Source organism: Passer domesticus, chromosome 16, assembly GCF_036417665.1.
Source record: "Passer domesticus isolate bPasDom1 chromosome 16, bPasDom1.hap1, whole genome shotgun sequence".
Classification (NCBI taxonomy): Eukaryota; Metazoa; Chordata; class Aves; order Passeriformes; family Passeridae; genus Passer; species Passer domesticus.
Genome location: NC_087489.1, coordinates 4,506,343 through 4,523,511, shown reverse-complemented (window position 1 = coordinate 4,523,511; position 17,169 = coordinate 4,506,343). Strand labels below are relative to the sequence as shown.

General features: G+C 44.7%; 1 long non-coding RNA gene across 4 annotated transcripts; it reads left to right on the top strand.

Annotated features, from left to right (window-relative positions):
- The first annotated feature begins 2,149 nt into the window (after positions 1–2,149).
- Positions 2,150–5,670, top strand: LOC135282221 (uncharacterized). 4 transcript variants are annotated; one of them, XR_010348508.1, is made up of 4 exons: positions 2,150–2,921; positions 3,465–3,603; positions 4,107–4,868; positions 5,076–5,670. It is a non-coding gene; the product is annotated as an uncharacterized LOC135282221 (long non-coding RNA). The 4 variants fall into 4 exon arrangements; XR_010348509.1 differs by having other exon boundaries at positions 3,505–3,603; positions 4,107–5,670; XR_010348507.1 differs by having other exon boundaries at positions 4,107–5,670.
- The last annotated feature ends 11,499 nt before the right edge of the window (positions 5,671–17,169 follow it).

Genomic DNA, 17,169 nt, shown 5'->3' with positions numbered 1-17,169 from the left:
CCATGAGAGGTATCAGGAGAGGATGGATGTGATGGAGAGAGGGGTAAATAGAGTGGGCGTTACAGCTTTAACATATGGCTGCAAGGGCACTGGAATGAGGCCTTTAATTTCACATTAGGATTCTTCTCATATTTGTTAGATAGAACAATATTAACCTTTTGAATTTATTTAGAAACTCATTAGTGCTTTTTTCTATAGTCCATTCTTTTCCTGATTAGCTCTTCTCATTACAATTCAAATTTCTTTCTGCTACATTTACCACATTGTCCTGCTTTCTCTCATCTCTATTGTTCCTCAGTTAATTTATTGAAGCAGTGAAAGAGGAAGGGGGGATCGGTTGACACAGCAACCTTCCAAGCCTTTGGTGTTTGAGGAGGAAGAGAGGAGAAGGGAAACACCCCTGAGTTTGCCTTTTCCTCCAGGAAAAGGGGTGGGAGGATGTGGCAACAGTTTCTATCCAAGTGTGGGATGCGAGCACAGTTCAGAGTGGAGCAGCAGATGAAAACCTTCTTTGGCCCTTAGTCCATGCCCAAAGGTGCCAGCCGGGCACTGAAGTGGCCACAGTGACATACCTGCAGTGACCCTACAGCCTTGCAGGGCTGGGCTTTCCTGCTTTCTCACTTCAGCCATTGCTCAGCCCCAGAGTTTTAAAATTAAATTAACTCTGAGGGTTCAGCATCCTCATCCTGTCCTGGAAATGTGGAGCTAATGCTCCTCTGGCATCCTGTACCTAAGGTTGTTTTAAAACTTTAGCAGCATTTCTCTTGTGTACTTTTCCTTGGGAACAAGATAGAAGTTGGGAGCTGCTGTAATTCCTCTGGACTTCCCTCAGCTCCAGTGAATGTGAATTCATGCTCTGATAGGTTTTTTTAGTGAGAGACTTGAGCCTGCCCCTCTTCTGGGGGAAATGGAGTGGGGAGATGCTTGGATTCATTTGTGTATTTACTATCCTGATTTGCAAACTATTTTTTGTTAGGAACATAATTTTTTGTCCTGTTTTTCTTTCCTTTAGTACGGTGCACATTTCTCAGCAGCAGTGCTGCCACATCCCATGTGCCTGTGATTAAAGCTGCATTCACTCCTGACAAGAGATGATTAAATACAGCCAGATGATTTCAGCCATCCCAGCCGTCGTGGTTCTCTGATTATTGGTGTGTTTGAACATCTCACAAATGTGAATAAATGTGAATGAATGTGTTTACGCAGCAGCTATCGTAAAGCAGAGAAGTGCCAGAGTGTTTTATTTGAGGAACAGAGGGATTAACTCAGCAAAGGTTATATAAAGAGGTTTTGGCAAGGCCACAAAAAGAATCTAAATTTCTGAGTTTCTACTCCAATGCCTTAATCATAAAATCATCTTTTCTCTGAATTCTTTTCCGTCTGTGGTAATTATAGTTTTGGCTGGGTTTATGTCCTTTATAAAAACCTGTCTTTCACACATCTTGTGAAATTGAAGAAAAGAAAAAAAAGAGAAGATAAAACAATCATAATTTTCCAAGTGTGTAATTCTGGATTCCAGCAGAGACCTAAAACAAGTAAGGTAATTATTCCACTCAGTTCAGCACCATTTGGAGAATTAGGCTATTTCGTGAATTGTAGTTTTAGAATAAGGCACATGGACTGGAAAAAGTTCAATGAGTAACATATAAAATAAAAAAAAAATGCTTGCAAAAATCAGCTGAAAGAAAAGGAACTGGAGGTAAGTGAAGGTGGTTGGAGTAAGATGGGAAAGGTCAATGATGTTGAGGGAAGTTTTAAAAAAAATGAAATAAAAAGAAAGATTTTATTATTTCCTTTAGTTTGTGAGGAAAATGCCAGGACATATTTTCAGGGCAAAATTCATTCTTTGTGCAAACTAAAGGTAAAAAGACTTTCCCAAGGATGAGTTTGGCCCATGGGCAATTACAGGAGGTCAGTCAGGGGAAGCTGCCAGGGAGCGGTGGAGCCAGCTAGTTAAAGGCTAGGCAAGACCATACAAGCACATTTGTTAGTGATGGTTAATTAACTTGTTCCTGGCAATCAGCCACCAGGGCAGGAGGTGGACTTAATTTGCAAGTCCTGATTGCCAAGAAAGTCACCCATAATTGCCTGTGATCTTGCAGCTTTCTAGTTTTCACCTTGGTCTGGTGTTCCCCTATAAATGGTGCTTGTGGGGGTTTTTTTGGTTTTTTTTTTAGGCCTCACTCCACAGGTTCTTTGCTTCATAAAGCACCATTTTTGTACTTATTGCTTCTGATGTGATTGAGCCTTTGCTGTGGTGTGACTTTGGGTGCACATCTCGACATCTCTGGATCCATGGTGAAGTTGTTGTGTTTGGGGCATTTCGGGAAGGATGTTTCATTTTGTTGGGGGTGAGCCTGTTGTCTGAGCAGGGAGTGTTATCCCATCTGTGAGACAGGAGCAGCTGTACCTGAAGAAAGAGACTGAGGGGAGTGGGTTTTGCTGAACTGGTGAGGAATAAAAGCAAAAGAATGATATTAGCATGTAATTTTTGGTAGTTGATGCAGCGCATAATAACTTCAATTTCAAAGCTTCTAATTCCCCTCACTTTGTACCTTATTAAGACTCCAACCTATATTTAATGGTGGGAATATCACTTTTTGCTTCCTTAATTCTCTGTCTGCAATTGATCTACATAATCTGCTAAACCTGCACTCGGCTCTCTGAGGTGTGTGAGCCTTCTCACTGCACTCTGAGAGACACAAAATTATAACCTGAGCCTTCTCTTACAGTGTGTGTGTTATTGTGGTTCCCTGCTTCCTTGTGCTACAAGCAGAATTACAGAAGAGTATAAAATCTTATTTTCAAATATTTATGTCATGTTCTCAAGGGTGTTCCCAGCATGCCAGGCAGGTTTTTGCTCAAACTGCTCAATTTCTTTTCCTTCACATGGGATGTTCTGTGTCCAGACAAAGAAAGAAGTAAGTATTTTATTATTTAAAAAGGCACTCCAATCCAATTGATTGTTTTATGAAACAAGTTTTCATAAATATTAGACTTGGGAAAAGGCCTCCTTTGGCAAACCTAGTCTGGATATTTCTACCCTTGATACATTGTTGAGTGCTGACTTCTTTCATTTTTCTGTCTGTAATTGTGCTGTAGACCTTTCCCAGAATATTTCTTCATGGTGTGACTCATCCAGCTTCCAAAGTGCAGCTTACTCAAACTATTCTAAGTCTATTTATCCAGGCAAATATTTGGACATGTAAAACAGCAGTAAAGTGCTACGATGTCTATCAGGGCAGGAGAGCACACAAAATCTCTGATATTTTCAGCCTCTCCCCTGTGTGTTTTTTCTGGAGTTAATTGGCAGAGAGCAGTGTAGAAGTTTGATTCACACTCATACCCGTGCACAGGCAGTGAGTGAAAGCTTTGCACAGGTTTGAGCTCCATTTTCTTAGCACTAATTCTGGTTTGCACAGGTTTGAGGTCCATTTTCTCAGCATTAATTCTGGTTTGCACAGGTTTGAGCTCCATTTTCTTAGCACTAATTCTGGCCAAAAGGTCTGGTTAAAATTTTGTGCAAATTCAGTTTGATGGGGCTTGGCAATTTCACACTCTCATCATGGAAGAGATTTCAAGAGAGGCTCCTCCTGTCTCCAGGTGAAACTGGCATTTTTTTTGCCTGGAGACTTGTTCTCTGAACTGTTGCCACAGGCTACTAGAGCCCACCTGGTATAAGTTGCCATATGTGTGGTTAGGAATTTGGCAACATTTCTTTGCTGTCAAGGCTACAGATAAACACAAGTCTCTCCTATCCCCCTTCTTTTTTACTTTTGCCTGAATTAATGCATTTTGCATTGATTCTCTAATGAAGACAGAGACCTGAATTCATACATTGCTTTTTATTTGCATTTTTACTACAGTTAGTTTCATTTCATCATTGCTGAAGGCCATTAGTGGTGCTGGGTAACTTGTCTGTGCTTCTGCTTTTTGTAGTTTTCCAAAGCTCTATACATAATAAATCAGGCACCCCTTTTTGCTTCTGCAATTAACTAATCCACAATGTAACAGGAGAAATGGAATTGATTGGACATATCAAGCTTTAAGCCTTATGAAAAAAATGCAACAAAATAATGAAACACTTTTGTCATGATGCCTTTCAGAATCATCATCCTCACTCTTACACAGATCTAGCCATGAAATTAGGATGGATAAAAGATTTTGCCACTATGTCCCCCTCCAGTCAATCCTGACCTGCGTTTGAAATGAACTTTTGGTGTGGCACGTTCATGTCTGCAGCAGACAGGGCTTCAGCTCTCTGCTCATCCCACCTGCAGACAGCAGCTCCCTCTGCTTCCCTCAAGGCTCTTCGTGGTCCAGCAGCAGCACCAGCAGACACCAGCTGCTGGATGTAGCTACTCCACAGCAAAAACCTGTGATTTTTTCCTTGATGGAGACCTCTCAGTCTTGTTGCTTTGCCCTCCTTCTCTGAAGAAGGAAGACTGAAGCAAAAGAAGGTTGAAGGACGTTCCTCAGCAACATCTCTGAAGTTGCTGCCTGGCGCTGAGCCACGGTAGTCACTCAAATCCACATTAAGCTGTATTTCTACAAGGAAGTGTTTGAGCTCAGTCTGACCTATTTTCTGAAATAAGGATTTAAAAGTCCTCTCTTGCATAATGGGCTGTGTTGGCACAGCATCATGAAAGCAAAGTTGGATCCCGAGTTCCCTCTGTACCAGCAAAGTACTCCTGGCTCAAACTATTTCTGCTAAGCCAAACCCCATTTTCTTTAAAATATGCTTGTCATTTATTTGGTTTAAATAGTTTCCTTCCTTGTGATATTTTACCCTGTGAACTTTCCTTTTTCTTTTTTTTTTTAAAGTACAGGAAGCCATGGGCCATTTATTGTGCAGTTCATGCTCTCAGGTACTTCTGTTCCTTGCTGACATGAATTCCTTGTGCAGTTCAGACTCAGTGAGCTTTTGCAGTGCTGCTTTTCAAAGTTACACTGCAGAGACACTCTGCTCACACCCTCGAGCATGCAGAACTCCTTGAATCAACCCTTGCAGAAGGGAAAAGAAGCCTGGAAAGACTGAGGTTTACACCAGCTTCCTTATTATTTTTTTGTTTCAGGAGTCCTTTACTGGGTGCTGCCTGTCACATCAGCTTCTCCAAGGGGGAAATGATCCTCTAGGATTAGGTGCTGGAGGCACTTGTCCCTTCACTGCTCCTGTGCACTGGATGGAACAAGAGATTTGATATGTCTATAAAAAAGAAAAAGCAATTTTTTATGGGCAAAATAAACAATTCTTGTACAACATCCCTCCTCCTAAAGACAAGGCACTAAAATGCTGGAATTTCCTCCAAATGGAGAAAGTGTGTTGGCAGTTCCAGCTCTGCAATTGTTACCCAACTTCCAAGTACACCTACAAAATATTGCCTGCAGCACAACAGTGGAGATGATTAAAAGGATTTTCTTTTTGTAAAGATTAAAGACTTTATTACTTCTCTGGTAAATGTAAAAATATTAATTGAATGAAGTATTAATTGTCAGTAGAAGAAGAAATGTGACTTAAAATGCATGTAAAGATGTCGGAATTTACAAATGACCTGATAATGTAGGAACTATAAAACACAAAAAATACTTAATTAAAGCATACACATTTGAGAAGGAAAATAATTGTAATTTGAAGTGTTCTTCATTTTAATAGATAGTTCCTCAACTTCATTGAGTCTTGGTGCTTTTTATTGTAAATAGCTCACATGTCCTGTATTTTCCCTTTATTAAGCAACGCCATTTTTGCTGTTTGTTTGCTGCTCCCAGAACCTTCTTTGTAGAATCAAGAGGAGCAGCTCCTGCTGAAGGTGTCTGTAGAATTTGGCAGCTGTTCCACACCTCTGAATTTGATGAATGTTGCAGAAAGGACTCCACAGGTCAACACCAAAGTAGGCAACAACTACTTGGGGAAAGTGAAGGTGAGTTTTGCCCGGAGTGAAAATGAAAACTGAACAATTACTTCAGCATTTAACACCTAAAGAGGTGACAAGGGTGACACCAGCGTTTTCCTCTGGGTTAGTCCCTGCAGTGCCTTGAGCAGGTCCTTGGTGTACTCACTGCTGGCCCTGCAGATGTAAATCAGGAGGAGAACTGCCCTCTCAGATGAGGAAAGGGTTTATTTTTACTGGAAAGAGCAAGCTCTCTCTTCAGCTGTCACAGCCTGGGTCAGGAAAGCAGAAGGCTCTGTTTGCTGGGGAGCTGCTTTTCTCTCTGCTGGGAATTAGCCAGGCATTACTCATGGCTTTGCTGGGACCCCTCTTTGCCCTTTCCAAATAAATGGCTTTGGAAGAGGAGGGCAGGGCTGTGAGTCTTGGAAGGGATGAGGCCAAGCTTGGCTTGGGATGAGTGATTTACAGAGCTGGAAGGAAGCTCTGGGAGCCCATCTCCCATGGCTGAGCAGTTCAGCTGATCTCATTTCCCCCTGGGATTGCTGGGGGATGGTGGGGAGGAGGCTTGGTGCCTGGGCACTGAGACAGCCGAGGGGCTGTGCCAGAGGGGAGGGCAGGCACATTCTCATGCAGAGCAGAGGGAGATTGTGCTCTCCATCCCATCTCACCCACCTGTTGGGAAGCATTCATCAAAATCCTTCATGTTTGTGAGGCAGTTGCGATGCTTCACTCCTCCTTCTGAGACAAATGGCAGAAATCCTGCCCAAGCAGGAGAGGGAAAGGCCCTATTCCTTATCCTAGAGCCAGTGGAGGTCAAGAGGCCGTAGCCACTTCCACATGAGAGCAGTGCTGCTGGCAGGATGGGGCACCTTGCCTGATCTCTTACCACCATGATGAACAAAATCCTTCATGACACATCCTTCCATGCCAGTCTGGGTGTTCTACTAATGAAAGAACCCACAGGGATCTATGGAAAGCAATGGGAATGTTTTGCTGCTCCCTTAGGATAGGAAGGATTCTACCCTGCAGTTCTTCACTCTCTTTTGTGTTTGTCACTGTTGTTTTCACCTGTTCTCACTGACTGTCCTCTCCACGCACTCTTTTCACTTGGGATTGGAGATATTTGCTGCTGTCAGGCCCAGAGCAGCCAGGGACTGCTCTGAGGAGCTCTGCTCATTGCAGAGGTGGGAACTGCTGACATACTCGAATAATGGAAATTCTCAAACTATTTTCCCCCCTGCCCTTTCTACACCAGATTCCCAACAAATACCCTGGGTTCCTGGGTTAGTTGTGAGGAGTGGGCAGATGTTCAGCTTTTTTTTCTCATACTTTTGAAAACTGCATTGGAACAGACCCTACGAAAGGGTTTGTACAGGCTCCATTTCATTCTCAGAGAAATGGAGGGTCCAATGCCAAGCTCAGACCAGGGCTGGGCTGAACTCTGCTTAAGGAGTGGGGATCAGGCTTCCACTGCCAGTCCATCTCCCATTTGGCCCTTCACCCCTGGAAAAGGGGAGGAAGCATCTTGAAAGGAAACAACACAATAACATCTTCCCGGTGATCTGCCATTAACCTCCGTGTGGGCTTAAAGCAATATTGCACAAGAACAAAAATCAGCAGATACTCTTCCAAAGGCAGTCAAAAACTGTTCTTTATCTGCTCAGATCTTTGCTGCCTGGGGCTATCTGAGTCATTCTTCTCACTAAAGTCTGAGGATGATTTCCTTTCTCTTACTGTGAAAAGTTTACACTTAGACTCATGCATGAAGGACCAAAAGACATTTGGTTTGGCTGCACAGTAAAAGAATTTAGCGTCTTCATTGCTTCATTACTTTATCCTGGTTGCCACAGATCAGCTTCCTCACAGCTGCGGCTGCTAAAATCTGTGCTGGGGCTCTGTGCACTGACACATGCTGCAAAATGTGCAGTTTGCACCAATTGTTTCCTGTGCTGGAGCAGCCTGCATGGAAAAACAAAAAATCTTGTCTCCAATTCATGTTACTAAGTTTGAACCATGTGGGTGTTTGTCTGTGTTTTCCTATTTTAGTGATTTTGAAAACTTTTCACAGGGCAAGAGGAGATGAGGGATGAGGTGCTTGGGGAACACAGTTAAAGGCACAACAAAATAAAGCCCCAAGAGGAGAGGGATGGAGCAACGGGTCCCTTTTCCTGAGCCAGCTGAGGTGCATCCTTCTGCCAGCCTGGTGCAGAGGCTCTGCATGGCCCAGGCTCCTCTCCTGCTCTGAAACAGGCCTAGCTGTTTCAAATAAATATGTGTGGCTAGTGGGGTTAAGTGTTACATAAAGACAGGGTTTGTAGAGAGAGATAAAACCTTTAACAGATAAAAAGAGATGGTCAAGGAAATAAAGTTGCATTTAAAACTTTCTGTAGATTTACTTCTCATAGTATTTAGCTTGCCTTCCTTGAGAATGTTTGTTTTTCCTGAAATCTTTTTTTTTTCCTCTTTTATTTTCAAACTTAAAAATGGTTGATTTTTAGATTTTATTGATGGGAGGTTTAGATTTTACTGATGGGCGAATTGTACATAAGCCTTTGCTTTCACCTCTGTTTTCAATGGAAATAAGTGTATTGCAACTTCTTTACTGGAGGTGCTAACACTTTTTTGGATTGATTACTTAGTGAAAAATGAAAAATAATAACAATTCCATTAAAACTGGGACTGTCCCTGAACATGTCCTTTTGTAGAATAGACCCCTTTTCTTGGGGGAGTGAAACTTCTCACTGGAAAACTTTTAGTCTGTCTTGATTTGATTCTTGCCTTTTCTACATTTTGATTCCATTTCCCCACTGAATCATTTGCCTCTGCCTGTGCACCCTTGTTCCCCATCTGCCTCACTCTAATGGGAAATAAATTTCCCAGCTCTGTTCTATTCCTTACCATCCCATAGTCTTCTGATCTCACTGAATCTCTGGGATGATACAGCTCCATTTATAAATCACTAAAAGTATCATTCATATTTTTCCCACAATCCCTTTTGACTGATGTCAGATACAGAAACAGTAAGAAAATAAACCTCAAGGATCAAAAAGAAAATCCTTGTGGCTCTAAGTGCAGTAAGGATGAGCTCCTTTTCCAGTAAGGAGGGATGATCTGGCTTCCCTCACCTCTGCAGCCATTTGTCTCTGGACAAGCCAGTCTTGGCAGTGGAGGATGGCACAGAGGTTGTTTCTTCTGTGGGCAGTGGGCACAGCACACCACAGTGTTAGGGTTAGGGTTTAGGGTTAGGGGTTAGGGTTAGGGTTAGAAAGGCTGAGAGAGGTTGGATCATTCAGCCTGGAGAGGAAAAGGCTCTGGAGTGACTTTTTTGTGGCCCTTTGGTACCTGAAGGGCTCCAAGAGAGCTGGGGGAGGGCTTCTGTCCAGGGCATGGAGTGACAGAACAAGGGGGAGTAGCTTCAAACTGGAAGAGAGTAGGTTTAGCTGGGATACTGGGAAGAAATGTTTCCCTGTGAGGGTGAGGAGGCCCTGGCACAGGGTGCCCAGAGCAGCTGTGGCTGCCCCTGGATCCCTGGAAATGTCCAAGGCCAGGTTGGACAGGGCTGGGAGCAGCCTGGGACAGTGGAAGATGCCCCTGCCATGGCAGGGGTGGAACAAGATGCTCTTGAAGTCCTTCCAACCCAAACCACTCTGTGATTCTCTGAGCCAGACCTAATTTCAGTGCTCTGCACAGCCTTGGGGAGTCAGGACACTGTCAGCACCCAAAGGCTGGTGAGGGATCCTCTCTCTAAGGAAAAAAACATCACAACTTCTGGAGTTGCCTCTCAGCAGCACCAGCTCCCACAGCCTCACAGTGGATCTGGTTCATTTTCATCTGCCCTGAGACCATTTGCCTGCTCCCAGAGGCAAATGGCAGCATGGGGAACAAAATGCAAAGGAAAAGGGGAAAAAGCATTCAATTCCTGTCAGGTAGAGGGAAATTTGGGTTTCCTCCTGCTCTCTCCTGCCTCCAGGAGAACACACTGTACATGGAAGGTGACCTTCTGTCCCTTCCCGCCGTGGGAGCTGGGAGTGACTGTGTGACACAAGTGATGACAGACAGACGCCAGCGTGAGCAAATTGGGCTTGAACTCGCTCCAGAGGAAATTGTTGCAAGGCTGGGCTGCACTAGGGAGAGCACAGAGCACAGGCAAACCTTTGTGTCATTTGCAAACACCACTGCGAGGGGACACGGGAACAGATGAGCATTTTGAACTCTAAAAGTTAATGCAGAGAACATAAAATAGTGCTCTGTGTTCGACTTTTGAAGGCTGAAGACTTTTGAAGACATTTGGGGGGAGTTTGGATGAAATCAAATTAATCACTACAGTCTGGATTTTTCTTTTCTTTCATCTTCTCATTTTATTTTATTTTAAAGTTGATTTCTTGCTTGCTATTTTTTTCCTCACAGGAGATTCCTGAGGTTTTGATATTCACCAGAATTTTAGTTAGTGTATATGCTGAGATTTCATGGTATGACTGGAAATTAGTGAGGATGGATATGGAAGCATCTTAATGCTGTAGAAACTTTATGAGAATAAAACTCTAATCAAAAATCCCAGATTAAAAAAAAAAAAAAATGCAAGAAGTTTGAAAGCATATCTTTGCCTGTCCAAATAGCACTTTCAGGTTGATCTGCAGGAATGGCCACAGTAACTCATTAACTCATCACTCTTTAATGAAGAGCTTTGTGTTCTGGCCACATCCATCACTGTCATTCTGCTCTGAACAAACTCCCTGAAGATGCACAGCCCTGCTGAGCTCTGCTTTCAGACCAATGGGAGCTTCCCTCCCAGCACCTTATTTTAAGATACGAAAAATATTTTGGAATTAAAAGAGTACCATACTCATGGCCTCTCTCCCAACCACAGCACCACCCCTTGCATCCTTTGATGTTAGACAGACACTGAGTCCAGCTGCCAGCTCTGTCCCCGGGTTTGGGGTAGAATACTGGAAATACACCACTCATCTGTAACAAGTTTGGCAAACAAAGTAATGGCATGCCAGTCCTGAGGGTTTCATTAGTCTGTCCCTGTCCACGGCAGGCTGATCCTGCCTCTCTCCCTGGAAGTGGCTGCATGCCAGCACCATCCATCTCTCTCTGCCCTCTGGGCTGCAGAGTCCAGGTTTTAATGGACACAGCCTGAGCAGGTTCAGTAGGTGCCTGGTGGAAGGGGCAAAGCTGAACCTCTGAACATCCTGGAGGATGGATGAGCATTAGGCAGCCTCACAAATTATTGTCTTTCTAAGGTCAGAGGATGTAAGGGTGTGCTGTCACCATGACAGATTGAGAGATCATGTGCTCTGTGTTTAATACCAAAATATTCCTTACACCTTAAAATAAGAAGCCTGGAAGGCTCCCCACCAGCTCCATTTTGACATATTCCAGTAGAGCTTTGCTGTTTGAGCTGGGGGTGATGTATGATCATTTTGTCAACATTTTGCTACCAAAACTGCTGCCTTATGTTTATAATGTTTTTGTCTGATTGTGCACACAGTTGAAGAGTTAATTTTAGAATTAGTTGCTTACTTGTTAGCCTTTGCTGATCTTCCCTTCCTGTTTTCTCTTTTATGGCAAGGGGATCCATTTTCTGACATGCAGCATCTCTCATTCATTTGGGTTTCTGCTTCTAGACATTTACCTTGTTTACCTCTAAGCTGGTACAGCCCAGCCTGGCTGGAGTAAACTGTGTCACATCAGCAGAACTGTTGAGCTAGTGAAGCAAGACTTTGTTTGCCATCATATGTCCTTTTTCTGGAGCCAGGTTCTTGCCTGAGGTTTGTGCATTTGGTGCCCTGTGGGGTTTGGGCTAGGACAGAGGAATGGTGTTAAATGGTTTGTGATTTCTGTGGCGGCTGGAAATAGCCTATGGAAAATGGTGGCAGGACAATATCCTGTAGTTTAATTAACTTCTGCCTTCTCAAACTCCAAATTGCATTTAAACCCAAACTAACAGCTCATCCAAGCAGTAGCCAGTCTTTTATGCCTCTTCCTTCCACCCCTTCCTCTCCCAGCTTCATCTCACTTCATCCTCTCTCCCACCTGCTTTCCCTGCATTTGGCTTTCAGCTGCTCCAGACCATGATGAACCACCACATTCCTGTCAGCAATTTCAAAGGATTTATTGAATGTCAGTAGGACTTTGGGACATTTTTTTTCCCCTGAAAATATCTTTGTTTGAGGAGGAGTCCAGTTGTGACATTTTCAAAAGGATCTGCGTGGTGCAGGAGCTCAGATCCCAAGGAACAGCTGTACAGAGAGGTACCTTGATCCCTATGTGTTATTTAAAATCCTGGCATGTTGTCCTGATGCAACCCACTCAGAGGATGAAACCTCTGTATACAAGGATTTGCATTTTTCTTCTGTAGTCCAAACCAGAAAATGATCTGTTTATGGGCTGTGCTTGTGGTTTTTGGATGAGTTTTCTGTTGGACTGGATTTGTAGTTAGATGAGAAATATTCAGGAGACAGAGTTTTGTGGTGGAATAAAACTGTACTTTTCCATCTGAGCAGGAGATCTGCATGGCTGCTTTCAGGATGTACCTTTCCTCCCCAGAAGAAACAAAACTTTGAAGCAGATTCTAAAATCCATGGTTGTTCTCCAGAGCTGCCACAGACCAAGCTGTAGACTGTGGGTTTTGTGACTGTGAAGCTTCTCTGGAACTGCTGCATGAGCCCCTCCTGCACTGAGGAGCCAGGAGAGGGTTGCTGTGATGTCTGAACAGGTGGAGCAGAGGACGGTTAAAAACCAGCCAGTTATGGGAAATCTGAGTCATGAAAACCATTGGGTAAATTTAAATACATTATTCTAGCTTGGAGGAGGAGACCATCTGGGTGAGTTGAAGGATGTGTGTCTGGCTGAGGGAAGAGTTATTTCAAATGACAAAAGAACTGTCCTGAGCTGGAAAAATCTGCCAGGCCCAAGATTAAAAAACAGCTTAGAGTGACACTGATTTAATATTTGCATGTCAAGAATCTAGCTAAGGGCCATCATATTAAACTATTTTTTAAATACTTTTGCTGGTATTTGCCAGTTATATAAAGCAGGAAGGCCTGGAAATTTCATCAGAACTTCATATTATAATGTTCTTTTTAGAAATTTTTAAGGAAATTGTGTATTTGAACTCCAAATTCCATGATGGCTCTGTTTTAAACAAAAAAGTTGGGACCAAAACGGGAGGATCTCCCTGCAGCCAGGTTGCAGTGGGCTCAGACAGGCTTTTAACTAGTTTTTGAGGGTTAAGGCTCTGGTTTGCCACCTGGTTCATCCCCGAAGGTCAGGGTTAATGGTTGGGCAGCCAGGTGTCTCCTGATGGACATTCCCCATCTGCCACAGGACACAGAGCTCCCAGCCCGGTGTTCTGGCTCTCCCTCCTGGCACCGGCCTCAATAGCATGATCCTGGTGTGCCAGCACTAATCTCAGGTAGACTCCAGTCCAATTGTATAAATTTCCCCAAGGAGCAGGTCCTGATGCAGGATCCCTCCTGGAAGCCAGCTGAGGAGAGGAGAGGCAGAAGGAGAGAGGGGACGTGCTGGGTGTCCCAGGTTAGGGTGGGAAGTGGGGTGAGTAGCCCAGCCTGAGCTATGGTTGAGATTGAGGAAATTAAGATTGTGTGAGGAAAGCAAGCTGAAATCAATGACTGAATACCTCTGGCTGTGTTAATGGACTGATCAGCCATAAAGTTGTAATAAAAACACCCTCTGTCATCTTCTGAATGGCCAGCACAGCTTGCTGGTACAACCACTCCTGGGGACCCAGGGAGAGCTACAGCCCCCAGTGATCTGACCCTGCAGAGACTGCCAAGGGGAGCAGCGTGAATCCAGGCCTGCTGCAGAACCAGATTTGCAAAAATTCCATGCAGGTACTGCTGCAAAGGCCCGTGGGGCTTCCTCTCCACCCTTGCATTAGGCAGACATGGTAATTCTGAGTTTTACTATAGTTTTTACAAGCATAGATCTCAAAACCCTATGGTACAGGCTCATCATTACCACCTTACAGATGGGGTTGCTGAAGCAGAAAGATGGGAAATGACTTCCCTGGAACCATTAACAGGGTAAATGACAGGGCTAAAAATAGAGACCAGATCCTCAACCTTTCATACAACCTACTGCCATTCCTGTCTCTGAGGAAAGATGCCGAGGGAGTTGGTTAAAGTAGGTAACAGCTCTTTAACTAATACAGAATCTGACTGTCCTGGGTAAGATGCTTTTAGGAGATGCTGCACCAAGATCACTCCAGTAAGCCAACACATTTTTGGAGAAAAAATGGTTGACAGAAAGGCCAGCGAGCCACATATGGCTGCAGTGCACGTCAATCACACCAAGCTAATGCATTCAGAAGTTCCAAATGCCTTTTAAAGCTAATGGTCTGTGCACTAATAGCTCCTGGCCCTGGCATCCAGGCTAGCAGCTGGTGCCCCTAATTGGTAGCCCTGAGGTTGAGCACGTGGGCAGACGACTGGATTGCAGGAGCAGGGAATGGATTAGGAACCCTGCCTTGCTAATTCCATCCTTCAGCATGGTCTTTAATCAAGATGAAAAGTCAAGAGACCGCGAGGGGGTAACAAACAACAGCTTTGCCCGATTAGCAGTGTCCAGCTCACCCAGACCTGACAGGCACTGCCTGGAGCAGCCCTGCCAGCAGCAGCTTGTGCAACTGCCTGAGCTGCAGCTGTTCTCCTTCCCCGTGGTGCGTGCTGGACAAGCTGCAAATAGCACCACAGAACGCTACGCCTGTCTCTGGCCTTTTTGGGATGCAGCTTATCTGAGGGGTGGATGTCAGGTTGTGTAAAAGCATCCAAGCACCTCCAGCTAAGCCCAGCAGAGACAAACAGCCTGTCTGATGTGGGCTGGTAGCACCTACCGGTGACAGCACCAGCATCTCTCCTGTTCTCCTGCTGGTCTCTGCCCTGGGGGGTGTGGAGGAGCCTCGCCTTGTAAGGCAGGGCCATGAAAGAGCAAGAGCACTGAAATGGCCAAGGAAGGTTGCCAGGGAGCTGGAGCTGTTCAAGGAGACTCCAGGCATTGCTGAAGGAAGGGTGGAATGATCCAGATCACAGCAGGAGGGTGGTTTGAAAGGTGATGTGTTACTTGAACAGTGGGTACCATCTGTTTCCTTGATGGCAGGAGGTTACAAGGCACCCTCTGATGGCCATTTTTAACCCAGTAATTAAAGTTTTGATGTTCCCTCTGAAGCTTAACCTGGAATTCACCCATTTGAACACCCTCCATCTCTGTCCCCTCCAGAGCTGGGGTGGCTCAGACACAAAGTCCCTACAGCTGAGGATTTCCTGCTGATGCTCTGCAGATCATCTAGGACCCACTCCAGTCTCCTGGATGAATTGAGATAATTTGAGATGGATAATCTTTAGGGGAGACTCTCCCTGCCTTGCTGACTGAGTATTTGTAGCTCCCAGATTTTGTCAGATCTCAGAACTCTTATCTTCCCAGTAACTTCCACTTAGTGGTTCCAGATGATGCAGTGGGGACCAGAATGTCACAGTGAGACGCAGAAAGAGATCACCAGCTCTAAGCACACTCATCGTTAACCTTCCCACTGTTCTCCAGAAATATCCTTTCCCTCTATGCTTGTGACTGAGTCTGAACCTTGCTCCAGATGGCAGTGGGCTGAGGAGATGAAATTTTCCTGCAGTCAGAGCTCAGAGATGCACAAAAGAGGGAAATTGTGAAATTGCAATGACAGGGCTGTTTGGGTAGCTTGTGATGTTCTGGCTTTAGAGAAATCCATGCCTAATGTGCCTGCATGGCAAGGTAAACTAAAGACCATATAATTCTATTTCAGCTTAACATAACAAGAAGAAACCCATGTCTCCTGGACTCCTGGCTTGTCTGCAAGCATTAGAGCTGGTTTCTACACGTGCTGCTCAGGCACTCCATGTTAAAGAGCTTAGGATAAAGTATTCCTGGGATTTGGTGGCTGCAGAGCTTAAAGGCTTGGCTCTGCCATGCTCACACTTCCTTTAGAGGATGAGGCACAATGGGACCATGGGTTCATGGAGAAGGGTCTGGCACACCCCATCTTTTCTCCCCGCTCCCCTGCTGCTGTAGAGATTTTGCTGCTTATTTCTTTCTGGTTGTCACAAGGCTGGGCTCGGGATGAGGGCAGGTTCCAGGAGCCAGGCTGGAGCTGTGAATGGAGTTTGTGCAGTGATGGGATAAGGATCTGTGGTTTGGGGTGCTGGGGTGAGCTGCTCATCCTAGACAAGGCACTGAGGAGTGGATGGTGCCTTACAGAGCTGGAGGCTCAGCAAGGAGTCAGGAAAGCACCTCCAGCACTGTGAGGTGTGGTGCTGCATCTCTCTGTGTCACAGTCTGAGTATCCCACGGGGAAGGCTGAAGTCCTTGGAGCTGGTGGAGTGTGGGCATATCTTGAACTCTGTCTCCAAATTTTCTCTCTTTGTTTCCCCTTCACTTCTGTTGGCATTTATCACTGAGTTTTCTCTCCCCACCTTCCTGTTCTGTTCTCCTGATCTTCACAGTCCTACTTCCAAGCTTGAAACATTAAGGAGTGTTTCAACTTGGTAAATATTTTCTCTTCTTTTCATGGGACTTAAAATGTTAATGAGTATTAATATAGCACCATGAATGGCAGTGTGGTGAGGTTAGATCATTGTATATTAAACATGCAAAGAGATACTTTTCACAAAAGCTGCCTCATCTTTCACTGTATATTAATAATGCAGGGAGTTCTAGATCATCTGTCCCTGTCACTGCTGCTGCATTTTGATACACTCATGGAATAGCTGTTGGAGAGCAAAACACACAAAGATGTTACCTGACCTTTTCCCTCCTCCCCAGCAGTAAATTTTAGAGATTCTGTACAGGCAACCAAGACTGTTCTGGCAGCAATATTTTGGTAATGTCCAACTGTGGGGTCTGGACATGACCTGGCATGGGGTGAGTGCTGTTCTGAAAGGTTATGTTGGTGCAGACCTCGACACTCTCCTGAATCACTTACAGGATCCTCTCCCCTGCCAAACAGTGAAACCTAATTCCCACTGACATCTCTGATCTCTCTCACACCTCTGCAGGGTATGAGCATCCATCACTGAGCACAGTCCTGCCTGGAAAACTACAGAGCTCTAGGAAGGAGCCTGCAGGGAGCTGGGCAGTTTATTTAGTTCACCCTCTGACCCTGAGGCTGCAGTGGGCTTCCACAGGATGGTGCAGATTTTTGAACACTGGCTTTGTGAAGTGGTGTGTGCCTCTCATAACAACAATTTTTGTTGAAAATGTGGGAGGGAGCTGCACTGCTGAGCTCCAA